Source organism: Myotis myotis, unplaced genomic scaffold (genome assembly GCF_014108235.1).
Source record: "Myotis myotis isolate mMyoMyo1 unplaced genomic scaffold, mMyoMyo1.p scaffold_m19_p_21, whole genome shotgun sequence".
Lineage (NCBI taxonomy): Eukaryota > Metazoa > Chordata > Mammalia > Chiroptera > Vespertilionidae > Myotis > Myotis myotis.
This window is the reverse complement of record NW_023416326.1, coordinates 6,445,181-6,465,553: the sequence shown is the minus strand read 5'-3', so window position 1 is coordinate 6,465,553 and position 20,373 is coordinate 6,445,181. Positions and strand designations below refer to the sequence as shown.

The window sequence follows — 20,373 nt, the reverse complement described above, 5'->3', positions numbered from 1 at the left end:
CTCGTGCTCTCTGGCAGCCTTCTCCTCTACATGCCCCTCCCCACTTGTGTGACCTTTAACTCATTCATTGTGTTAGTTTCCACTGAAGAGGGTATCCCTTGAGGGTCTTTCTCTGCCCAATTCCCTACACCCCACTGTTCCCTACAGCACTACCATAGTTCCTTTAATGCTGGATGTTTCCATTGCCCCCGTTTGTTCATTCATGCATCTGTCGGTGTACTACACCAAGCTTCCTGAGGAACAGGCCACTGTTGGGACTTATTCTGTGCCTAGTTCACTGCCCTGAGCACCTCCCGCACGCCATAACAGAGGGGCTCTCCTCTGTTTTGATTGTTAGATGAGTGGTAATATAAGGAGGTGACAAAAACTTGAATTAAGGAATGAAGCAAGACCATGTATTGTGATGTCTGTATCACACTTGCACTCCCTAGTGGTGTGATTAACCTCTGTTTAAATGTCAGCTTCCAGCCCGGCCAGCGTGGCTCAGTGGTTGAGCATAGACTTATGCACCAGGAGATCACAGTAGAACTCCAGGTCAGGGTTCGATCCCCGATGTGGGGCGTGCGGGAGGCAGGCAATCAATGATTCTCATCATTGATGTTTCTCTCTCTCTCCCTTCCTCTCTGAAATCAATATATATATATTTTTTAAAAAAGAGTCAGCTTCCTCCTAGATTGGAGGGCAGGGCTAGTGTCTTAGCCGTCCTGCTCTCCAAAGGGCGCGAGCAAGGCAGACGCCTGGTCCCGTGATTGCACAGGGCAGACCCATCCCTGGAAAGAGAGGAGCGCAGGGAATATGCACCTAGGTGCTGCCCCGAGCCACGGGAGGGCGGGACTTCCGGTCCCCTTCGCCAAGCCTTCCGGCGCGAGGCGGAAGCCGGGCTCGGTCCGGGTCGGAGCCGGAGCGCCCGGCGCTGCGTCCTCCGTGGACGCTTCCCGCCCCGCAGCCGCCGCGTGCCGCGGAGGGGAGACCGGGTAGGGACGGCGGCGTCGGGGGTCCCCGCGCGGGGGAGGGAGCCTCCGGCCTCCGGGTTTGAGGGAGGGGACCGTGACGGGGGACAGGAACGGGGGAGCCCGCGGGGTAGCGGGCAGGGGCTGGGGAGGGAGGCGCCGGGAGCCTGGGAGGGGAGGCCGGGGGCGGGGAGGGCGGAGGGGTAGGGGACCGGGCGGGGATGCGGCTGGGGGGACAGCGTCCCGCGTGGGGGAGTGTCCCGGACTCGGTGACCGCGAGGGCGGCGCGCGGTGGCCCAGGTGGGCTCGCAGGCGCGGGATGGAGAGGAGGGTCCGCCCTGCGCGGGGCGCGCACGGGAGGGCGGCCGACCTAACGGGTCGGAAAGACGGCCGGCCGGGCACCTCCGAGTATCGGCGGCTGAGCTCGCATCGCTGCATTTTCAGTGCATGCTGTGTGTGTGTGTGCGGGTGTGTGAGTGTGAGGGTGAGGGTGCGGGTGTGTGCGTTTCAGGAAAACAGTTTGCATTCCTCGGGAGGCTGGCACCCTCCTTCATTCAGGTGCCAGCTGAAGCTGCGTGTCTTTGTCAGACAGATACAGCTTTTGCAAGTCCTTTCATCCCGGCAAGCCCACCGGAGCTCTCCTTTGGAGTCTTGTCTGCCCTGCAGAGCGTGTGGGCTGTCTTGTCTCCTTTGTTGTGGAAATGAACTTTTAAGTGCATGTAGAATTAGGGTGATAATTGCATGGGAAACCCAGCTGTCAAACCGTTCGCAGTTAACAATTCGTTGTTCTTCTGCCTGACTCTCTCACACAGAATACTAAAAGTTGTCCTGTTGGGTTTAGTTTTAGATTAGGGTGCAATTACTAAACTACTAAGAACTTACTGTTGCTTTTGATTTCTGCTACAAGGAAATAAATCTCTTTGCCACGGGGCAGTATTTAAAAAAGATATATTGGTAGCCCAAGATTTGTTGTTATATACACGTGGACACGTTTAGTTTTCCTTAATGGGCTTGTTTTTTTTAATCATTACCGGAGATAATTATAATTATCGTCTACATTATATTTATGTTTTATTGGCTGCAATTAATATGCACTTCCTAGTCTACATCATACAGTGTCTTACTTCACTGTGATGACAAAGGCTCTCTCAGCTTCAAGTAGATGGTAAGTGAATTGTTTGCCACAAACTGGGCAAGAGAGCCAGGGAGAGCTGTAGCGTTGTCATTGGTGGAGAGTGATCCCAGGTGATTGTTTGGCTTCTTCCCAGAGTTTCATATTTCAAGTGTTAAACTTGATTGTTTTAAAATTACTGTATTGGTACAGCTAATTTTTAGATCTGGTTTGGTCCTCTGACTTGCACTGATTCACATCAACTAAAATATTTTCTGTTTATTGGTGACTTGGTGTCTTGCTAGCTTATACATTCCTTTCCCCAGCTTTTGGAGGTATAATTGACAAATAATAATTGTATATATTTAAGGTATAGAATGTGATGATTTGATATACATATGAATTTTGAAATGATTACCGCAATCAAGCTAATCAACAGATCATAACCTCACGTTGTTACCATTTTATTTCTTTTTTGTGTGGTGAGAACACTTAGGATCTACTTTCTTCCAGATTTCAGATGTGTACAGTATTATTAGCTGTAGCTTATAAACTCTTGAGAAAAATATCTGTGCTTGAGTTTCTTATAAATTCTTAAAGCTTGTGTTGAGTCAGGGCTGCCTTAGGATTGATTGTAGCTAAGTTGCTAATGCTTTTTGTCGGGCTTAAGGCTCCTTGTAGGGCTTACCGGCAGATCATCTCCAGATCCTTCTATACAGAGTTTTCTGCAGAAAAGGGTGATCAGTGATGGCTCTCTGGCCCTGGTGCCCTCACTCCCTGGGAGACCCAAGAATTATCTACAGGTTTTCCCCATGTTTGTAGTGGGTTTTCCGCTCCCTACCACTCACTTTTGCATGCATGTCTCTGAAGGACAGAAAAACACAAGTCATTGGACTTAGGTTCTAACATACCTGCCTCCCTCCTAGCCCTCACAATGAAATGTCACACTCACGTGTGGAATAGTTGAAAACTTGCTTGAAAGAAAGTATCTGGGACCCGCCATTTCTTAAGTTTATGATTTTGCTTTGGAGTTTAGCCTTTGAACTGTATATGAACTCTCATCCATGCTCTAAGGACTTTTAAAAACTGCCAAGAACTATAAAAAAGTAAAAAAAAAAAAAAAAAAAGACCTATAGAGGGAAAACGATCATTAATGTTCTTGGGAACTAGGCTTGCCAATGGCCTTAGTCCATTGTTATTATTATATAGATGTATAATTATGTATAGATTATATATAGACAGACATAGATTGTATGCAGAGATTATTTCCATTTTTAGCCAATGTCGGACCTTTAAAACCCAAACTAATAGATGCATTTTTACAGCCTTGGTTCAGATCTTAGTTCTTCATCTCCATCTTTTTAAAGTTAAAATTGCCAGTAGCGAAGTCTAGCTGAGAAGAAAGCGTCTGTTAGTTGGTGAGATGAATGCTGTGTTTCTTGACTAGTGAACGGGACGTTAGACCTGCAGGCACTGGGTGTTCATTCCGTTAGCACCATCCTAGTAGAGGAATAGAAGGAGCCCTACACTAAGTGCTGGGATACCTGGGTTCTAGAAGCAGCTGTGCTGCTAATGCGCCATGTGATTGGATGAGGTGTTTGGCCCCTTAGTCTCAGCAACTGCCTGTGAAAAGGACTGGATTCTACCAGAGTGCTGATTTCCCCCATTGCCATGGCAGTAGTATTCCCCTCTGCAGCTGCTTCTTAATTCCTAGCCGTGGGAAGTCTTTTCCTAGGCTAAGCATGGCTCACTTATGGCCCCCAGGGCCCCTTTCAGCTCTGATAGTCTAGAACTGTGCCGTCCAGCACAGCAGTCCCTTGCCCACAAAGCCGAGATACGACCAGCCCTTTACACAAAAAGTTTACAGTTACCTGGTATCACTAATACTTTTATTTTATTTTTATTTTTAAAGATATTTTATTGATTTCAGAGAGGAAGGGAGAGGGAGGGAGGGAGAGAGAGAGAGAGAGAGAGAGAGAGAGAGAGAGAGAGAGAGAGAAAAATCAATGATGAGAGAGAATCATTGATAGGCTGCCTCCTGCACGCCCCCTACTGGGGATCGAGCCCACAACCCAGGCATGTGCCCTTGACTGGAATCGAACCTAGAACCCTGCAGTCCGCAAGCCAACTCTATCCACTGAGCCAAACCAGCCAGGGCATTAATACTTAAAAAAAAAGATTTTTAATTGATTTTTAGAGAGAGAGAGAAACATTGATGTGAGAGCAAAACATCAATAGGCTGCCTCCTGCATGCCCCCCACTGGGGATCGAGCTGTAACCCGGACATGTGCCCTGACCAGGAGTCGAACTGACAATGTTTTTGGTACACGGGATGATGCTCAACCAACTGAGCCACACCAGCCAGGACAGTAATACTTTTTGAATGGAACCACAGTGTGATTTTAAGAAATTGGCTCATGAAATCGTGGGGATTGGCAAGCCCATCATTTGCAGGGCAGGCCAGTAGGCTGGAAGGTCAGGTAAGGGTTTTGCTGCAGTCTTGAGGTAGAATTCCTTCTTTGGGAAATCTTGGATTTTGTGCTTTTGGTCTACAACTCATTAAATGAGCCCCCCCCTCCCCCCCACACTCACACACACACACACACACACACACACACACATTCAAGGGTAATCTTTACTTAAAGTCAACTTACTGTACATTAACCACAAAATACCTTTACTGCAACCCCTAGATTAATGTTTGATTAAATAACTGGGTATTATAACCTAGCCAAGTCAACACATAAGACTATCCACAGTTAGTATTTAAAACACATTTGGTATATTAAATAACCGTCTATATAAAATATTGCGTAGAGATTAGCAAATAGGAGAGTATCTGTATTCATCATCTTTAAGGGATTACCTGGGTTTTTCATTCACGTATCAAAGAGTAGAAAATGGACAATTTAATGAACCTTGTCACCCTTTGAAACTTAAAAGTTATCTTCTTTTTTATCTGTCATACATTATTTTTTTAACTTCAGATGCCCTAGGTCATTTTAAAATGGTATAATGATTTTTGTTCTTATAAATTAATGCTCTTGCTAATCTTTTTGCATAAAACATTCTTGGAGCTGGGGGTTAGTTTACTCATGCCCACGTTTATGGTGTAGAAACTGGTCCCAGAAGATGGAGTGATTGGCTCGGGTAATGCCAGCGAGCGGAAGGACCAGGAGTGGGAGCCAGATCTGGATTCCGAGCCAGCGGGCCTTCTGCTACAAGAGGGACTACAGCTACGTGAAGCGAGCCAAGGGCAGGCTTTCTGGAGAGAGGGTCATTTTGAGTTTCTACGGAAGGGATCGAGTATGAATTGATAGTTAAGAGAATGGAGGTGTATTCAGGCCATTTGGTGACAGGGCGGGGGGTGGGGGTGGGCAGAGAGAAGTGGGTATGTCATAGGTATTTCCAAGTGGACAGCATATCCTATTGAGGGCACATGGTGACATGTGGTACCCAGGGAGCTTGAAGAGATCTTACATGTCAGTACAAGCGAGCCATGGGATGATTCACAGGGGATATTCCAAAGGAACGTAAGTAGAGAGAATGCATGGACCGAGACGGGGGACCGAGAGAGCTTGTTTGCTGGAGGAGTTGAGAAGAAGGGAACCTGCTGTGTTGGAACCCAAGTACTCCCAGTAAGCACAGGCCCGATTCGGGAAATCTAGAGGGGACCCTAGGATTCTGTGGGGCACTGAGAAAACAGTGTAGGTCAGTGATGGCGAACCTATGACACACGTGTCAGAGGTGACACGCGAACTCATTTTTTTGGTTGATTTTTCTTTTTTTAAAATATATTTTATTGATTTTTTACAGAGAGGAAAGGAGAGAGATAGAGAGTTAGAAACATCAATGAGAGAGATACATCGATCAGCTGCCTCCTGCACATCTCCTACTGGGGATGTGCCCGCAACCCAGGTACATGCCCTCGACCGGAATCGAACCTGGGACCTTTCAGTCCGCAAGCCGACGCTCTATCCACTGAGCCAAACCGGTTTTGGCTGATTTTTCTTTGTTAAATGGCATTTAAATATATAAAATAAATATCAAAAATATAAATCTCTGTTTTACTATGGTTGCAAATATCAAAAAACGTCTATGTGACACGGCACCAGAGTTAAGTTAGGTTTTTTCAAAATGCTGACACGCCGAGCTCAAAAGGTTCGCCATCACTGGTGTGGGAGGTAAATGGAGCCTTTAGAAGGTTGCCAGGTTTTTGGCATGATCTGAGTTTACTTCCTTACCTGCAAAATAAGCACAATGATGCCCGCCGCATGCAGTTGTTCTAGAAGTGTTTTATGGTCCATTTGTTGCACTTTAAACTTCTATGAAATGCGATCAGTGTATCAGTGAATGTTTTTCCAAGGTACCAGAATTAACGTTGCATCTAAAGTAGTCAATGCCGTGACATTTGCTGCGTGGATCACAGCAATAACAGAGAGGTGGCGGCGGACAGAGGGGGCTACTCACATAAAAATTCATTTCTTTTGGAATTCGAAGCAGGAACTTTCCTCATATTACAGGCTGCTGCAGGGCAGGGCTAGAATCCAAGCTTTGATTAAAAGCACCCAAACTCTCTTTCTCTTTTCTTTACAACCACAGTTATTGCCGGCTGAAAAGTATAATGGAGAATAATGATAAATGCATTTCCATCTGCTGCAAAAAAAATTTTTTTAGGCCGTTTCATTCTTTTACACCCAGATAAAAAGGCCGCTTTGAAATGAAGAGTAAATTAGTGGCTGCCAAATAAGTGGTTATTAGATTCCTGCTCTGGAAACCTGTTTAGGTGATACTGACGGGGCAGCTGCCAGTTAACAGTTCCGTCTGAAATACTTTCTCCCTGGGGGTGGGGGTGGTGGAATTCAAGCACTTAGAGACTTTCTTTCCTTTTCATCCCCAACTTGTGGGTTTCAGATAGAGGTGTTACTTGCCCTGAGACGCTCAGGTTTTCTCGGGCTGTCAAGGCCAAATGCAAACCAAACTTTTGGAATGATTCGCAGTAGATCCTTTCATTCATTGGGGCGAGGACTAAGCTGGTGGAATAGGCCATGGCTCTCATGCCCTCTTGCCCGCTGTGAGAGGGGCTGTGGAATTGCTGTGCCTCCCCCATAGGTGATGGGTCTTGATGCTTTTTTACTTTAGTATGGTTTCATTACGGCTACCCCGCAAGATCACGTCAGCAGCAGTATATTATAGAAAAAATTTAATCAGTCCCTTAATACTGTAACCTAATTAGTAGTAATTAGAACTCTGGGCTCCAGTGAGCAGATTAGTACTTTTCAAGGATTTTTAAATTTGTGTTTGTTTGGTATGGGATCACGTTATTGTATTTGCTGAATGTTGATGGGCATTAGGGTTATGTACTCCTGTCAGGGAGTGAGGCACTAAAATATAGTTTAACCTCAGTGCAAGGCGCTTTTTTATTTGTTGTTGTTAATCCTCACCCGAGGATATTTTTTCATTGATTTTTAGAGAGAGTATAAGGGGGGTGGGATGGGAGAGACAGAGAGACAAACATCGATGTAAGAGAGACACATTGATTGATTGCTCCCACCCGTGCCCTAACCAGGACCAGGGATCAAGCCTGCAACCGAGGTACGTGCCCTTGATCGGAATCGAACCCGGGACCCTTCAGGCCACCGGCTGATGCTCCATCCACTGAGCCAAACCAGGGCCAAGATGCTTTTTGACACTTCTGCTACTGTGGTGTTATAAAACAATTTTAGAAAGGGGATAATAATTCCACGCTGGCTGGCACGTATTAAATACTTACTGTGTGCCAGTTACTGCGCTAAGTGCTTCACGTCTGTTCTATCTAATTTAACCCTCACTGTAATCCTATTAAGGGCCATTATTACGCCAACTTCACAGACATAGAAACTGAGGTAGATGGAGGCTAAATAACTTGGCAAATGAATAGTAATTGGAGCTGGGATTTGCATCCAGGCGACCTGACTTGAGGGCCAGGGCCCTTGCCTGCTCTGCTGTACGTCAAGCTGATGCCTCTGCTTCAGACATAAGGCAGCTCTGTGTAAGGTTTCCACTCATAAAGTTCCCCCTGTCGTTTCCCATTAGGGGCTGTGTACACAGGCCGAGTTTCCATTTCTCTTCTAATAAAACTTCATCTTTCGGTTCAGTGGTTGCCCATTGGTTTCTTGCAAAACATTCTCAGCGTCTAGCGTTTTTGTCCCAGGTGAGAGGATGGGGTCAGTTGGCTAACGCTTTGGCATCTGTGCTTGCAGGTTGGCGTGGTCAGAGCTTTGTTCTTGTAGAAATGAGCAGTCAAAGCAGTCTTTGCGTTGGGTTATAGTATAATTTGAACTCTATTTTAGACACATATGGAAATTAATTTTTATTTGATAAAATATGCAGATGGAGACATTCTGAAAGCAGCCTGTTGTAGAGGAGAAAAATCCACTCAGAATTTAAACTGGGCCATGGAGAGTTAGAAAAGGGCGGGAGGGTATGGACCATCCATATGTGGGTTGTTGAATTCAAAGTTTCTCACCTTTTTTCTCCTTAGCGCTAATCTTGGAATAGTATTATTTGGAAATGCTTGACTTTCTAAACTTTAACTGAACACTTTAGGTTTGGGAGCACAATTCCTAAACCCATGACATAACCTTCACACAGCATGATCTGATTTGATTTGTACTTTGGGATTACACACTCGTTCCTAATTTTCACAGGTTTGAATTAACTGAAGTGAGTTGCACATCTTTGAGGTGACATAATTCATAGTCTTTTTCTTTTTCTCCCAGAAAGTTTGGGGTTGGAGGGATAGGCAGCTATCTAATAAAGCAGCAACTGAGTTTTCTTTTGTTTTTAAATATGCTTTTATTGATTTTAGAGAGAGAGGGAGGGAGAGAGAGAGGGGGGAGAGAGAGAGATGGGAGAGAGAGAGAGAGAGAGAGAGAGAGAGAGAGAGAGAAGAGAGAGAGAGAGAGAGAGAGAGAGAGAGAGACATTGAATGGTTGCTTCCTACCTGCCCCCTACTGGGGATCGAGCCTTAACCCAGGCACGTGCCCTGACCTGGAATCAAATTGTGACCTCTTGGTGCCCGGGATGACACAGCCACACCAACCAAGGCACAGTTGGATTTTCTTTATCTTACATGAAGCGTTAACCTCTACATTTTGCTGTGGAAGGGGCCTTGACTTTAGATTGAATTTCATCTGAAAACCTAAGCACACATAGGCACACTTTTGAAATAGTAATGAGCTTTAGGTACTACACGTAATACAATTTCATACGGAAGCTTTTTAGTCCTGAATAAGGGAGGGATATATAGAAAGCCAAGGAGACGAGGATGGCTGAATTCTATGTAATAGTTGTGGTAGTCCTGATTGAAATAGTCTAATTCAGCAATCTAAAGCAATGCCTGCTGCTCAGCGAATACTTCACTGTCATGAAAAGAAGCGGAAGGAAATGGTATTTTGCAGATCGTGTGCCAGGCGCTGTGCTAAGATCCTGGCTTGCATGTGAAGATCCTGGGCTCACCATCTCTTTTTTATGAAGACGAGGAAACTGATATTTCCTCATCTTTAAAAGCAATGGGAAAATATATCCTCGGCTGAGGATTAAAAAAAAAAAAGTGATGGTAAACCTTCTTTAGGCTATATTTGTAAGGATATAGGTTATAGAAACATAAACACTGTTACTAGTAGAAGTTCATGCAAATTTGTCAATACCCTTGACGCTCATGATATGTTCAGCATCATGTTATCAGCCCTATTCCAGTTATGTTAAGATATCGTATGTAACTGAAATAAGCAAATTTTCCTGTCAATTACGTTATAATGACCTCTTATGGGATCTCTAACCATAGCCATTTAAAAGTCTTTTGTCATTCACAGACAGTTGTTTTTCACTCCTAATCCTTTTCCAAAAGTGTTTACAATCAGCTTGAGGCGAGAATGTTCAGTGAAGCCATCACTTGAGACCGTGCCAATGGACTGAGTAATTTTCTAAACTAATGAAGAAGTTGATGGATTCATAGAACTGCTCACCCAAGATCAAACAGAACAAGAATTAATTACACGAACTGATGAGGATGATTATAATTTTTAATGACTTTTTGTTTGAAACGTTGCTGGTTCTTTAATGGTTTGTTTTCCTCTTTTCTCTTAAGCTATCTATAATTTCCAGCAGTTTGGTAAAGTGTACCTTTGTGAACAAAGATGAAACAATTTTCTCCCTACGTGATCCCTCCAGAATTCAGAAAATCTTATTGAGTAATTTTAGCTTCATGGCAATATAGCTATTTTCATAAGTCGAACAAGAATCTGTTTTCTGCCTTAGCCAGTTAGGCACAGTGGATAGAGTGTTGGCTTGTGGACCGAAGGGTCCTGTGTTCGGTTGCAGGGCACATACCTTGGTTGCAGGCTGGATCCCTGGCCTGGTCAGGGTGGGTGCAGGAAGCAATCAGTTGATGTGTCTCTCTCACATCAATGTTTCTTTCTCTCAGTCTCTCCCTCTCCCTTTCACTCTCTCTAAAAATCAATGGAAAAAATATCCTCAGGTGAGGATAAAAAAATTAGGCTCAAAAAGCGTTTTGATATGAGTTTTCCTCATGTGTCTTTTAATGCATTTTTAAGTGAAAAATCATGCATGATAAAAATAATATGTGTACTGTATTTTACTTATTCTTCTTGTTTAAAGTATATATTAGGAGGGCATCTAGAATAGAAAATAACTTGAAGGCATGTTTTCTATATTCTTTCTTTGATGTAATCTTGTAATATGATTATCTACATATGATGTGATTTCCTTTGCTCACTAGATAAACACTGTTAAAAATAATATTTTAATTGAAAAGGCGCTTCACCCATCTATTTTGTAATGTGTTGAGGTTAATGCTTTATCAAGTTATTCAATCTGTAGCCGGCGGCCTTAATGTAGTGGTTCTTGGCAGTGGTTGTCAATGAGCTCTAATGGAGGAGATGAGCATTTGAGGGGAAACAATCACTGGCTTTGTGAGCGGTGATGTTGAGCAATGACTAAGTACATTCATGTGCACGGCCAATGTAAACTCCAGACAGATTGCCCAGCCTTTTCCTCAAGTGGGTCATGTGAGTCGGTGTTTATCACCGACCTGAATAGCTTCAAGTCTTAAAAACCACAAAACTTGACCATGAAACCAAGCAGCTGTTTCAAAGGACTCTTTGCAAGCAGATTTTATTTTTTATTTTTGGGGTCACTGCCATGAAAAGAAGATTGTGCAATGTGTGTATGCTCATTGGAACTTCCCTCCCCCCTCCCTTCCTTTCTTCCTCCCTTTGGCCCCTTTAAATCAGATTTCAGTGCAGAGGTTTCTGCAGCACATTTGGTTGGTCCTCTCCACACGGTGCCTTCCATCGGCACAGTTGGCTTTGTGCTAAGGCTCATGGGCCATTGCATTGGAAAAGTCAAATAGTGTGCTGGGTACTTGGTCTCTGTCTTTCGGAAATGACAGTAGGTGATATTGTAACCTCTGTTTTATTTAGATCTGCTCACTGCTTTGGTCGTAGGGCTAGTGGGGAAGGAGCCTAATCCCTAAAGAACAGTATCTACGTTTTCAAAGAGCCTGCAAAGGTGGTTAAGTGGCACCTATGACTGATGGTTCTCTGGGATTTAGATGCCTGCGTTGTTTTCAACATAATGTTACTATTGAAATTATTCCTGGGTCCTATCTTTCTTTTGCAGGATGTGTGTACATCTTAGTTGTATGCTGACCTTTAATATGCTGACCTCCAATTGCAGCGGTTCTCAACCTGTGGGTCGCGACCCCTTTGGGGGTCGAACGACCCTTTCACAGGGGTCGCCTAAGACCATCCTGCATATCAGATATTTACATGACGATTCATAACAGTAGCAACATTACAGTTATGAAGTAGAAACGAAAATAATTTTATGGTTGGGGGTCACCACATGAGGAACTGTATTTAAAGGGCCAGAAGGTTGAGAACCACTGCTAAGGCGAGGTGCTTCTCTGATGATTCTCTTAAAAACTGGGCTGTTTCAACATGGAGAATGCCAGCATTATTATCTGGGCAGAGCTACTCCTCCAGGTTAAGTACCGCTCGGGTTGGCTTTTGAATGTGTGCACACATTCACATGTGGAATTATGACTTTAAGTTAGGTAATGATGTCAAAAATGGGGAGATTATTTCAGAGGCAATCAGTAGTTTATTTATTTTTTAAATCTTTAAAAAAAATTGATTTTAGAGAGAGAGGAAGGGAGAGGGATAGAGAGAATAAACATTGATTGGCTGCCTCCTGCATGGAAGGGGCCTGTAGTGTGTGCATGTGCCCTGACCAGGAATTGAGCCAGAACCTCGAGTTCATGGATCAGTGCTCCACCACTGAGCAACACTGGCCAGGCAATAAGTTTTTCTTTGGATAATAAAGGTATCTTAAATCACTCTAACAAATACATTCTAAATGTCCATGACGTATGTAGAACTCTGTTTGATGCTGGAGAATTTATAAACACCTGTAAGTTCTTATCTCTTATCCTTAAAGACCCTACATCCTATAATTGCTGAATGTAGTGTTGTAGTAGTTCAGATGAGAGAGATATTATCACAGGACAAAGAGAGTAGAGAAAACTTTATGGACATCCTGAGCTGGGCTGGGACTCGAAGATAAGGAGACATAGCGTAGAGGAGGAAACACCCAGCAGAGGGAGCCTGAGTGAGGTGGGCATTGCAGGGTGTGCTGGAGGGACCAGTTTGGCTGTAGCAGGTGGCACAGGTGAGGGAGTAGGGAAGCCAGATTGGGGCTGGGACTTGGAGGACTTGCATGCCATCCTGAGGAGACTCTACATCAGGGGTCCTCAAACTACGGCCCGCGGGCCACATGCGGCCCGCCGAAAACATTTACCCGGCCCGCCGGGTGTTCTTGCCGCCGCAGTGTGCATAGGAATTTGTTCATAGTTTTTTTTTTAAACTATAGTCCGGCCCTCCAATGGTCTGAGGGACAGTGAACTGTCCCCCTGTTTAAAAAGTTTGAGGACCCCTGCTCTACATCTTGTGAAACAGTGAGATTCATTCATTTGTTAACCAACTGAATATTAATTGTGTGCCAAGTGCCAACGAGGCAGAAAGTCTAGTGGGTAAGGGCAAGGCCCTAGAGCAGCAGTTCTCAACCTGTGGGTCGTGACCCCTTTGGCGGTCGAACGACCCTTTCACGGGGGTCGCCTAAGACCATTCTACATATCAGATATTTACATGATGATTCATAACAGTAGCAACGTGACAGTTATGAAGTAGGAACGAAAATAATTTTATGGTTGGGTCATAACATGAGGAACTGTATTTAAAGGCCAGAAGGTTGAGAACCACTGCCCTAGAGCCTCTAAACTTCCGGCTGGAGTCCTGATCAACTACTTGATGGCTCACTGAGCTTGTGCACACTCTCACCGTCTGGCAGGGCTAGCCTGATCGGTGATGACAGATTTGTCAGATCACCAAGTCATTGATTCTTATCAAATTTTCTAATGTTTAAGGTCTTAATAAGAACATTCATTTTCTGGTTCCTGATTAGAAAATATGTAGAAAACTATTATTACTAACAAAAATTTTAGTATTTCACTTAGTAGTTTTTTCAGTTGAGAATTTTTAAAATGAAGGGTTGTTTTAGATATTTTTTTTTATTTCTTTTGGCTACTGTTATTTTCACTTAGATTTAAAATGAAAATAAAAATGAGTTAGAGTTAAGTTTTTAAGTGTAAATTTAAGTAAGTTAAAAATAAAATCCAAAAGCACTCCAAAGAAATCACAGTTAACCAGGACAGTCTTGCCCCCCTCCTGCGGGCGAGGCTGTTCAGGGTTCTGTGTGTGACTGCCCCACCTGTACCACACGGGGTGGGGAATGATTTTCACAGAGACGAGATGAATGATGGTTATTCCTTGGGTCATTGCTGTTGTTTTCTTACTCAGAAAAGGGAGTTTGGAAAGCATTGTGGACAGGCAGCCATCGCATCCTCTGCCTGCCTACAACACACCCAGCTGGGCTAGACCCCTGTGTCTGAGAATAGACTGAACGGAGTGGTAAGGTAGGGGAGGTGAAGTCTCTAGGACAGCCTCACAGGACGTCATCTCAGTGTGGCAGACATGGGGTATTGAGTGGGTCCCTCCAGATGTCCGCCTTTTTGTTCAAGGTCACTCCTTGGTCTTGGGTTGATGGCGTTTAACATTGGATGTCCCACAGGTACCCTCTGGTACTCGCTGCCTTTTTACCCTGAATTGCCTTTGGGTCTCTGATTTTAGAGACCAAATATGGACAGTTTAGTTCCATATTCAAACTGTGTGGCGAGACTCGTGTCGGAGAGTGGGAAGTGGGTTTGGCCTGAGGACAAGGGACCAGGGCAGGCCCAGGCCTGCTGTGCGCCTTGTTCCTTAGAATTTATGTCCCTTGAGTTGCTGACCGCTGTTTTGCCACGACTGCGTGAAACTTCAGTGTGATGTATGGGTTCCGAAGCGTGCGTTTCAGATGTTAGGAATTGAGCTCTAAATTCACTTGACAGAAACCAGACTCATTGTTCCTCCGAGACCCCTTAGTGTAGCAGAATCGGAGCCAGAAGACCTGGGCTGGAAGCCTGGCTCCTCCTCGATTATTTGTGTCACTCTGAGCACGAAATATAGTTTTTCTTAATCTGATTTCTCTTTAATATCAAGGGAGGGATAGTTCTTCCTATCGTTGGTTGTTGCAATGAGACTTGAATAAGAGAGCATTTTATAGCACCCTAAAGAGCTATTTAATGCCAAATGTAAGGGGAGAACTCTGCCTTTGAAGACAGGCAGCGTGTCCCAAGTACCCATGTGCTAAGGGTCAGATTTGAGGGCTGTGTGAGGGCAGAACCCTGTTTGCTGCCCTACTGTGTACCCAGCATCTTTATAGAACTGTGCTTACACATTTTCTTTATTTCTAAGTTTAAGAACTTTGCAGCATTTGTGGTCTATTCACCAGCTTTTCTCAGATGTGTGATTGTCCCTTCCCCATCTCAGAATACATGGTTTAGGAAAGCATAGCGCCCTGTTCTGTAGCTGGACAGATAAGCTACCCCTGTGGGCTAATCCCGAACAGTAAAGAGGCAGGAGAGGCAACAGCAGGGTTCTCTCGAGTTCCCTGTCTGCCTCTGATTAAAATCAACATGATAGATGGGGATCTGGAGGACACAGTACTGAAAAGAAAGATGTTTGGCGAGGCTCTGTGGACAGACACAGGAATCCAGGCTTAGCAATTGAATGGAGAATCCAGAAAAGGAATTTGGCCTGGGTCCAGGGAAAGATAATGGGGCACGTGAGGCTTTACCTTTGACACTCTGTCCCAGCCAGATAGTGTACTTTGAGCTTACACACCTGTAGCGCCCAGGCTGCACACTTTCAAATGCTACCCTGTTGATATTTTAAATATGCAAATCAGCGTTCATATACTAATGGATGATAGTTAAGATTTTATGTATTTTAAGACAATGTCCTCTTTTTCAAAAAAATATTTTTATTGATTTCAGAGAGAAAGGGAGGGGGAGAGAGAGAGAAACATTAATGAGGAGAGAGAATCATTGATCGGCTGCCTCCTGTATACCCATACTGGGGGATCAAGCCCACAACCCAGGCATGTGCCCTCACAGGAAATCAAACTGTGACCTCCGGGTTCATAGGTCAGCACTCAACTAGTCAGAGAAATATATCCTAAAGTTAATTTTTTTGAAAGTGAAGTATTTGACTCTTGGCTCTATTACACATGCGCTGAGTGATGTTGGGCAAGTTACTCAACCTCTTTTGAATGTTCTTTTTTTATTAGCTATAAAATGAAATAGTATCTGGCAGAGTTGTTGGAATAAAAAATAATATATGTAAGGTACCTAGTACAGTGGTAAGCACATAGTAGGGATTCAATTAATGATGGGCATTAGTTTTTGATCTTGGTTTCATGTGTAAGTATTTGTATATCATTGGCAATAAGCTTTATAGATATATGAGCATTCCAAATAGAGCCAGTCTTGTGAGTTTCAATACTCATTTATAGACTAAATACATATTATGTTCCTTCATAGATTCCTGAGGGAGCAGATACCATATTCTGTTGAATTATATGCAGTAACTCAAAAGACATTTATCAGTTGTCAGAAGCAAAATTGTAATTTCCCATTTGGAAAGGGTCACTTATTTTTAAATTTTACTTGGGTTATATCTGTATCCTTGACAAGAAAATTAATAGTCTTCGTGAACTAAATTGGAGTAATTTAGGCTATAGGACATACTAATTATATCATATTCTCTCTGTACTGGAGTCCTCATCCCTCTCCACCTTCCCATTCCCTTCCTTACCGTCTCCCTCCATCTTTGATAATACAGACAAATCTGCTAACTGTACCCCAGTAACTGGTCTTTTTTTCTTCTTTTGAGAAATAGAACTCCTAGTCCCTCCCCAGTGTGAGCTAACCCACGGCCACCCAGCTACAGTGTGTCTCCCAGCGACACACACTAAATGGAACTCCGTGACTCAGTGTGGGACCCCGGGATGTAAAAGGAAGAGATGTGGGCACCTTCTGGGGTCATCTCCTTACAGACCAAGCCACTTGCCCTGGAAGTCCTTGTTTCCTTTTCCTCTTTGGCTGGGCAGTGACAAGAATGAAAGCAGCAGCCCTGGGCCCAGAGAGGACGCTAAGGGATGGAGATGACGTCCCAACCAGCTCTTCTGGGCTCCTTGGAGTAGAGCTCTCTGCCCACCCTAGATCACTCCCCCACCTGCCAACTGTCCTGAGAGAGAGAAATAAACGTCCATCTTATTGACACCCTGGTACTTTTGTATTTGTTTATCGCAGCTATTACAGTTTGTTGCAGTCTACCTAGTGGCCTAAACAAAACTCTGCTGTAAAGAGTTGTGGGTTGTCTACTGCCTGGGAGAAAATATTTGCAAATCATATACCTGATAAGGAGTTGATATAAAAATAGACATAAAGAACTCATACAAGCCAATAGCAAAAAACAATTTGATGAAAAAAGGGGCAGGGGATCTGAATACATTTTTCCAAAGATGACTTACAGATGGCCAACTGGTACGCAAGAAGACGCTTCATGTCATTAATCATCAGGGAAGCACAAATCCAAAGCTAAATGATGTAGCACTTCATATCTGTTAGGATGGCTGTTATCAAAAAGACAAGAAATAGCAAATGTGGACGAGGTGTGGAGGAAAGGGAACACTTGTGCAGTGTTGGTGGGAATGGAAATTGGTTCAGCCACCATGGAAAACAATATGGAGATGCTTCACAAAATTACAAATAGGACTACGATAGGATCTAGTAATTCCACTTCTGGGTATTTATCTGAAAACAAAGACATTAATCGAAAAGGCATATGCACCCCCATGTTTACTGTGGCATTATTTACAATAGCCAAGATATGGAAACAACCTCAATGTTCACTGATGGATGAATGGATGAAGAAGATGACACACAAACACACACACACACACACACAACACACACACACACCACAAAGGCCAAGAAGTGTCAAATCACAAGAGCAACCAAAAAAGAAGAGAAAAACGAAACCATGCTGGGAAGGAAAGATGAGATGATTAGTGGTGGTTGTGGCAACCGAGATGGAAGGATGTTGGGGAGGTCTGAACGTGGGTGCTGCCCCACAGAAGAGTCTGCAGCAAAAGCAGATAAATGGTGTCACCATCATGGCTGCCTCCGAAGACAATGGCAGATGCACCCTCCTTGGGGTGTGGTGTTGGGACTGGGAAAGACACCCTGGGAACTGCAGTTGTCCTTAAAGTGCTACCTTTTCACAGGCTAAACACTCATCTCGGAATATTGCCCGAATAGCCCATTCGCTGCTCTGTGTTTGCGTATTTAAAACAGCATGCACACATGTGTTTCCCCGGATCTCATATCAGTGGTCCTTGCCGGGATTAGCAGGCCTGGTATGTTGAGATTTCCTCTAACTGCTGTTGCTTCCTTTGATACTTTATGTTCGTTCCCAGCAGAAGGAAATACAGCCAAGAATAGTATTACTGCCCATTTTACGGGAGTGGGGAAGTCAAGGTGAGGGCTAAGGGCTTCTGCACGGAATGAAGGGGAGGAGGGTTTCAAGTGTCGCTTAGAAGCCAGGAGTTTGGTGTTTTTATAGAGAAAAAGTAAGATGGCTAATTGAGCAGGCTTTCTGAATTTAACTTTTTTAATGCTGGATTCTACACTTAAGTACATTAAATCTTTCAAGTATTATCTATATCGGTACCAGCTAATCTACCTTTTGCTCTATAATGGATGGCTGAGCCAGCCTCTCCTTTTAAGAAAATCCTTCATGTATTAGGTCGTTAAAACAAATTCTAACATTTGGTGCTCATTAGTGTTGTAACCGAAACAAAAACATTCTAATGGCTGATCCCAGAATATTTTGAAGTTAGTGTAACTTTGCTGGAAAGGTATTTAAGCTACGGTATCAGTTGCAAGTAGGCCATGAGCCAATTTTCAAAGCTGTTTCTAAGTAAGACATTGAGTTTTTCAGAATGCAGAGAACTACGTTATGTGGCACCGTGCCATGACGCAGAGCAACAGAATGAAACAATTACAATGGGTTTTGTATCGATAATTGTATTTCTAAGTGAGTAGTTTAAGGTATTATGAAACAGAGTTTAGAATAACTCCCCAGTGTGTACAGCAGTTGCTTAATTTTAATTGTAGACCATGAAAGAGTTGTTTTGAATATAAAGAAGGAATAGCCAGATGACAAAAATTCAAACGCAGTATTCAAATCTTTCCCCCATTTTTTAATTGGGTTGTCTTGTTGTTATTGAATTTCAAGAGTTCTTTATATGTTCTGGATAGAAGTCCTTTGGTGGCTCTGTATATTTTGAATATTTTCTCCAGTGTATGGCTTGCCTTTTCATTTTCTTGGTGGTGTTTTGGGAGGGCATACATTTTCATTTTGATGTTTAGTTTATCAGTTATTCTTTCCTGGTTCATGCTTTTTGTACCTTGTCTAAGAAATCTTTGCCCAGCCTAGTTAAGGTCTTAAAGATTTCATCCTAGTTTTTTTGTTTTTGTTTTTGTTTTAGAAATTTTATAATTTTTAGCTTTTACTTTTATGTCTGTAATCCATTTTGAGTTATTTTTTGTGCATATTGAGTATGGTGTGTGTGTGTGTGTGTGGTCAGTAGAAACCCATTGAAAATGTTTGTACGTGGACAAACATTTAGTGACAGTGTAAAGATTGCAACCAAAAGTAAAAACATGGTGTGAGTTGATAATAACCCGAACTAGGAGAGCAGGGAAGAGGAGAGATTTGATGGCATTTTAGAGACAGAATAAATTGGATGGGGAGCGAGCATGAATTGGATGGCGAGCAAAGATGAGGCTAAGGCTTATGGTTCCGGGAAATAGTATGGTCTGTGTCCAGGACTGGAATATAGGACAAGGAAAAGGAAAAGATTTATGATGAATAGAGAAGAGCTCTGTTCTCACACTCTTGACTCATGTGACAGCAGGGCATTTAGTCCTTGTCCCTAAGCACACATGTTGGGGCATAGCCAGATTCTTAGTGAAAACACTTCTTTTTATCAACCCACTGTAACCAATTTTCTATGTTGTTATATAGTCTCTATTCCGGTATTTTTTTTATAGCTTAACAATATTATAGTTTTGTAATAAAGCTACGATATATCTGCTATATAAAAGAATTATCTTGTAAAAAGAAATAAATGATGCCACCAAAATGGTTTCCACTGTACTTCCCTCCTATTTCCATCACAGCATAACCACTTAGAAGGATATTCTTTCATTCTTTGTTTAGATATGCAGACATCTCACATCATACTTTTCATGCAAGTAAGATTGTATTATCCTTATTTATTTTATTTTGTAAAATATATTTGTATTGATTTCAGGGAGGAAGGGAGAGGGAGAGAGAGAGAAACATCAGTGATGAGAGCGAATCACTGATCAGCTGCTTCCTGCAAGCCCCCTACTGGAGATTGAGCCCGCAACCTGGGCATGTGCCCTTGACCAGAATCTAACCCGGGACCCTTCAGCAGGCTGACACTCTATCCACTGAGCCAAACCAGCTGGGGCTAGACCTCCTAATTTTTATACTGTGCTTATAGAATGGCAAGAGCTGATATTCTTTATGTATAGATAAATTATGTGAAGAAATGCAACCAAGTTAGATGACAGTTATTTAGAATTGTAGGTGTTCAAGATTACAGCCTCTTTATAGGCAGAGATTATGTCTTATTTCATTTAACAAGTATTTTTTTTCATTTAACAAGTATTTATTGAGCACCAGCAGTGTGCCAGTCGCTGAGCATAGAGCAGAA

The 20,373-nt window shown here is 43.2% G+C and overlaps 1 protein-coding gene across 6 annotated transcripts in view; it reads left to right on the top strand.

Moving 5' to 3' along the window:
* Nucleotides 1-851: 851 nt before the first annotated feature.
* Nucleotides 852-20,373, top strand: part of DISP1 (dispatched RND transporter family member 1) — a 115,267-nt gene continuing 95,745 nt past the window's right edge. For 3 of the 6 annotated variants that reach the window (XM_036354720.1, XM_036354724.1, XM_036354727.1), the window contains exon 1: nt 852-974. The gene's annotated coding sequence lies outside the window, so the exon portion shown is untranslated. The remainder of the gene's footprint in view (nt 975-20,373) is intronic. The other 3 variants (XM_036354729.1, XM_036354721.1, XM_036354725.1) reach the window with 2 other exon arrangements.